The sequence below is a fragment of the Symphalangus syndactylus genome, chromosome 12 (genome assembly GCF_028878055.3).
Source record: "Symphalangus syndactylus isolate Jambi chromosome 12, NHGRI_mSymSyn1-v2.1_pri, whole genome shotgun sequence".
Lineage (NCBI taxonomy): Eukaryota > Metazoa > Chordata > Mammalia > Primates > Hylobatidae > Symphalangus > Symphalangus syndactylus.
This window is the reverse complement of record NC_072441.2, coordinates 54,833,669-54,839,999: the sequence shown is the minus strand read 5'-3', so window position 1 is coordinate 54,839,999 and position 6,331 is coordinate 54,833,669.

The following is a 6,331-nucleotide window of genomic DNA, read 5'->3' as shown; positions in this document are numbered from 1 at the left end:
GAGCACTTGAGGCTAGGAGGTCGAGACCAGCCTGGCCACCATGGCAAAACCCTGTCTCTACTAAAAATACAAAAATTAGCTGGACTTGGTGGCACATGCCTGTAATTACAGCTACTTGGGAGGCTGAGGTAGAAGGATCAACTAAACCCAGGAGGCAGAGGTTACCGTCAAACGAGATCGCGCCACTGAACTCACCCTGGGCAAGAGACCGACACTCTGTCTAAACCAGAGCTTCAAAAAAAATTGCTCAGTTTACTCACCTGTATAATGGATGTCATAATAGCATGTGACTTACGAGATTGTTGTGAGGATTGACTAATTCTCACTTACAGGATTGTGGTGAGGATTGAATAAACCCTACCTTTGTGGCTCTCTCCCACTAATTTGTAGGAAATTTACTAGCTTATTTTATGGGACTGTTGCACTAATGCCTTGCTATGGTCAGTAGCAGAAAGCTACAGTATTCATGCACTAGCTATTATTCCTTTTGCTGTGAGGATTGAATAATGCCAGAAACTATTAGCAAGTACCTGACAGAGAGTAGGTGCTATTTACTTTGGCAACACTGTGCCATTCCCAAAGAATGCCTGCCACCCTTTGCACTGAGAAGACCCTTCAGGAAAGGGGCAACACAGAAGATGTGAAGGACAAGGGCTGGGGGCCTAAGAACCAAACCCTTAGGGGAGCCCTTTGCCTAATTTCTAGAGTAGTGACAGCATTAAGGTCCCAATCATAGAGAAATCTTTTAGTGTTGGGCTTAGTTCCCCTAGGCCCAATTTGTTACCTGTTTTCTTCTTAATGTTCAACATCCTTTCCTGGCAGGATTTCAGAGCAGAAAACATGGTCTTCATTGTACCAAGCCCTAGAGCAGTTTAGGACTTACTTAGCTCAAGCAAGTCATCAAAGGCAAAGCCAAGTCCCAACCCTTAGTGCTTTGACTCCCAAGTCCCACACTCTTCCTCCAAAAAAGGTCACATCGTGTGAGATTGATTTTACCCTCTACTATGCTTTTGTTCGCACAGTAAACATCAACATTTCTGTTAATTCGGTTCGTGCATTTTTGAGCACTTTTTCCGTTCTTGCAAGACATTGTGATGAAAGTGAAGGACTGAGATAGCTAATCAAAGGAGAATCAAAAATAACTCCAAAGTGCCTCTTGAATCTGCCTGCTTCTGCAGAGTCACTGCCCCTGCCTCCATTGAGACCACACCTCAAATATTGCAAGAATCTCCTAAGTGGTCTCCATCTCTAGTTGCTTCAATCCTCCATCATTTGTACACACATTAAAAGTTGTCATTGACTTCAGTAAAAACCTTGATGGCACCTCGGTCACTTTGTCAGGGTCTTTCAGTCCTACCTATACAGTAGAATTACCAGGGCATTCACTGTCCAGACCCTATCCCAGAGATTCTGACATTAATTGGTCTGGGTGGGGCCGTCATCTATTTTTTTTAATCTTCAGGTGATGTTAAAGTGCAGCCAAGAGTAAAAATTCCTGGCCTACCAAATAGAGCCAGACTTTCTGAACATTGCATTTGAGGCCCTCTACAATTGAGCAACAACCTACTTTTCTCATCTTATCTCCCTCTATTTTATTCCTACCACAACAGCATTTCCTATCAATCATTTCTTAAGGTCGGCCGGGCGTGGTGGTTCATGCCTATAATCCTAGCACTTTGGGAGGCCAAGGCAGAAGGACCCCTTGAGTCTAGGACTTGGAGACCAGCCTGGGCAACATAGGGAGACCCTGCCTCTATAAAAATAAAAATAAGTAATAATACTACTGGTAATAATAGCCATCATTAAGATATCTGTGGTCTTCATTAGACTACCAGCCCAATAAGGGCAAAGACTGTGTCATTTATGTCTGCATCCCTAGTATCTGTCACAGTACCTGAAAAATAGGAAGTGCTTAATGAATATTGGTTGAATGGACAGATGGATAAATGGATGAACAGACAGATAGGTGAGTGGATAGATGGATAAATTCTGAACTAATCTGATCAGGATCCTATGGGACCGCACTTCCACAGTTGAATTATCAGGCCTAAAAATGAAGGTTCTTATGTCAATATGCCTCTACTATTTATTACAGAAAATTCTTGCCCAGGAAAGTAAAAGTGTGAATTATTGGTCTACAAATCCTAAAGTAGTATAATCTGAACTTTGTCTGATCCAATCAGACCACTACATTGAAAGTGAACCTACTTTCATCCAGACCTCCAAACCCTATAAATTTATGCCCCTAAGCTCTATCTTCTGAAACCTTAGACATTGTCAAGGGCGTGTTCTCCCTACATCAGCAAGTAATGAAATCAGCTTTGTTTGATCAGTAGGTTATTCACTTGTCTTTTGGAAATATGCAAATAAACATCTACATTCTTTCCTTGTAGTTCTTTGACTAAGTCAGCTACATTGTCAAATGTCTCTGCATGTCCAATAATATTTGTCACGTCTTCCTCATATTCTTCTTTGAAAGAATTAAATATGCTATAATTTTCTACAGCACGTTGAGATCCAAGGATCTCAAAGCCTTTTCTTTCTGCCAAGTGCAAAGTGTGTTACATGAATAGCACTGCTTCTGAGAGTGGCAGAGAAAAGGATTTCATAGCTCCAAGTACTGTGCTGTCAAACTGGTCATTCTCCAAACACAATGACTTTATCATACCATTACATAAGAGCAATACGATGGGAAGAACCGGATGAAAATTAACACTGTTAACTTGCTGCTAGTTTCCTAATTAAGAACTAAAGAATGCTTCCCAACTGCTGATTTCTTTATTTGACTTCATTAGAAAATCACACATGGATGGATTCATAATTACTCTTAAATTACAAGTACTTGTTTATTAATGTTACCAAACTCAAAGGCAGTACAACTGTCTACGATATGTCAATTTTAAAATGCTGTGAAGCAAACTGTTACTCTGTATTAATTATGTTGAACTTTTCACATTTTAGATTCTAAATGGCACTAATGCTTTTACACACTTGGAACATCCTATCCTTATGCTTCACAGTGAGAAAGAAAAACTACCTACTGTTCATTATCTAACAAATGGGTAGATAGAAAATAGTTAATACCATTAAAAAAAGATAATAAACCAAGCTGCATTCCATTTCAATAAAATCTGATTAGAGAATAAATTAGCATTAATTTTTTTTTTTTTTTTTGAGACAGAGTCTTGCTCTGTCACCCAGGCTGGAGTGCAGTGGCGCAATCTTGACTCACTGCAACCTTTGCCTCCCGGGTTCAAACGATTCTCCTGCCTCAGCCCCCCGAGTAGCTGGGACTACAGGTGTACGCCACCACGCCCAGCTAATTTTTTTGTATTTTGTTAGTAGAGACGGGGGTTTCACCGTGTTATCTAGGCGGGTCTCAAACTCCTGACCTCAAGTGATTTGCCCGCCTCAACCTCCCAAAGTGCTAAGATTACAGGCGTGAGCCACCGCGCATTAGAATTTCTATGCAAGAAAAAAAAAATGTAATATTGGTTTCAATAGCGACAGGAGTCAGCCAAAGGTCCCCAGGCGAAACCCCTCCTTCAAGCCTAAAGCAGCTTGAAGCTGAAAAACCGGACTGCTGATCCGGATGAAGCCTGCCCTTTCCCAGCTGATTCTTTCTGAATAATGCCCACCTGCGCACTGGGAGGACGCGGAGGAGCCTGGTCTCTCTGGTTCCTATGTGGTAATCTGAGGTTCAATCTGTAAGATGGGAAACCTGCTGTGTCCGGAATTGGTGGGTTCTTGGTCTCACTGACTTCAAGAATGAAGCCGCGGACCCTCCCGGTGAGTGTTACAGTTCTTAAGGCGGCGTGTCCGGAGTTTGTTCCTTCTGATGTTTGGATGTGTTTGGAGTTTCTTCCTCCTGGTGGGTTCGTGGTCTCGCTGGCTCAGGAGTGAAGCTGCAGACCTTTGCGGTGAGTATTAGAGCTCATAAAAGCAGTGTGGACCCAAAAAGTGAGCAGTAGCAAGATTTATCACAAAGAGCAAAACAACAAAGCTACCAGAAGGGGACCCGAGCAGGTTGCCGCTGTTGGCTCGGGCAGCCTGCTTTTATTCTCTTATCTAGCCCCACCCACGTCCTGCTGATTGGTAGAGCCGAGTGGTCTGTTTTGACAGGGCGCTGATTGGTGTGTTCACACACCTTGAGCTAGATACAGAGTGCCGATTGGTGTGTTTACAATCCGTGAGCTAGACATAAATGTTCCCCACATCTCCACCAGAGCAGCTAGATACAGAGTGTCGACTGGTGCACTTGAGCGAGACACAGGGTGCTGATTGGCGTGTTTACAATCCGTGAGCTAGACATAAAGGTTCTCCACATCTCCACCAGACTCAGGAGCCCAGCTGGCTTCACCCAGTGGATCCTGCACCGGGGCTGCAGGTGGAGCTGCCTGCCAGTCCCTTGCCGTGCGCTCGCACTCCTCAGCCCTTGGGTGGTCGATGGGACTGGGCGCCCTGGAGCAGGGGGCGGCGCTCGTCGGGGAGGCTCGGGCGGCACAGGAACCCATGGAGTGGGTGGGAAGCTCAGGCATGGTAGGCTGCAGGTCCCCAGCCCTGCCCCGCAGGAAGGCAGCCAAGGCCAGGCGAGAAATCCAGCGCAGCGCCAGTGGGCTGGCACTGCTGGGGCACCCAGTACACCCTCCGCAGCCACGGGCCCGGGTGCTAAGTCCCTTATTGCTCGGGGCCGGCAGGGCCAGCCGGGTGCTCCGAGTGCAGGGCCCGCAGAGCCCACGCCCACCCGGAACTCCAGCCGGCCGGCAAGCGCCGCACGCAGCCCCGGCTCCCGCTTGCGCCTCTCCCTCCACACCTCCCCGCAAGCTGAGGGAGCCGGCTCCCGCATTCGCCAGCCCAGAAAGGGGCCCTACAGTGCAGTGGTGGGCTGAAGGGCTCCCCAAGTGCCGCCAAAGTGGGAGCGCAGGCAGAGGAGGCACCGAGAGCGAGTGAGGGCTGTGAGGACTGCCAGCATGCTGTCACCTCTCACTGCTAGCAGGACTTTCTCTAGCTTTGCAGAGAGTTATTTTTCCCTTTCCTTTTTGTGCAATACATTCCGTTCCCCCTCACACTTCAAAATGTCTTCGTGCCTAACTTTTCCTGGTCGTGTGACAAGAACCTGGCTTGTTCTACCCTTTCGTAGGTGTCTCTACCAATTCTTGTTGCCTGGGTATTTAAGATGCAAAGAAAAGGTCTAGAGATTTAGTGAACAAGTCTTTGGAGAAGGACTCTACTAAGTTTCTAAGTTATCCATGCATATTGGGGTGTGTATAATTCAAAAGATATAATTTGACATTAAAATTATAATGCAGAATTTACTGGACAATATTGAAAAACATGAGAACTGTGAGGTTTTCTGTGAACTTGAAGTAATTGCTTTTATCTTTGTCAAGATTTACTGAAACTGGATTTATAATCACCAAAGAGGGTCCTATAGGAAATAATTATGTATTCTATAAGACCTTTCCAGTTTGTACTAATTAACACCCATGGTGAATTATAAAATTTTGTGAATTGGAGGAATAAATAATATGATTAAGACCCCAAGGCAATGAATCAAGCCAAGTGTCTTCATTGTACATAGAACAATGCCCTTCAACGGTGACCAGACTGTATCTTAGCAACACAATAAGCTCTTCACTGGTAACAAAGAACATATAATAGTTAAAGCAAATAATTGCTCATCCCCAGTTTTGTATTCTAGTCTTGGTTTTGCTACTAATTTGTAGATCTAGTAAATCACTAATCTACCTTCCTGTCTCTAGGTCTCTTTCCATAAAATAAAAGGAAATGCTGTCGGATATTTAGCAAGGAGAGCAAAGATCTGGACTACGTTAAATAATATTAATGTAACTCAAATTTGAGGTCAGTCAGAAAAGGAAGAAAGGTAAATGTCAAAGAAAGTTCAAATGTCCCCTTTACATTCAACATGGTTTCACAAAACACTGCTTGCTCTTTGGATAGTCTCCAGAGAGCGGCCTTCAAATCTTTATTATAAAGTATTGTCAAAGCCCAGCCACACGGAATAATGGTGATTTTTCCCCCTCTCTCCATTAGCCCTTTTGGCTCCCTATTTCCTTCTTCCTGCCTTGACAGTGGGATGATTTCAGGAGCAAATTGCGGCCAAGCAAAAAGATTTTTGTTCCTCATCTACCTCCCTCCAAGCTCCTCTCCTAAGTATCTGTCCCACTCTCAATACCTCCTTGTTACAGAAAGGGCAAGCAAAACCCTGGAAAACTCCCACCACTATTAACTCTCTCTGCCCCATTCCCATCCACCTAAGGATGCCAGGAAACCCCATTGTGTTTGGCATCCACTCCTAGGCATGTCATAA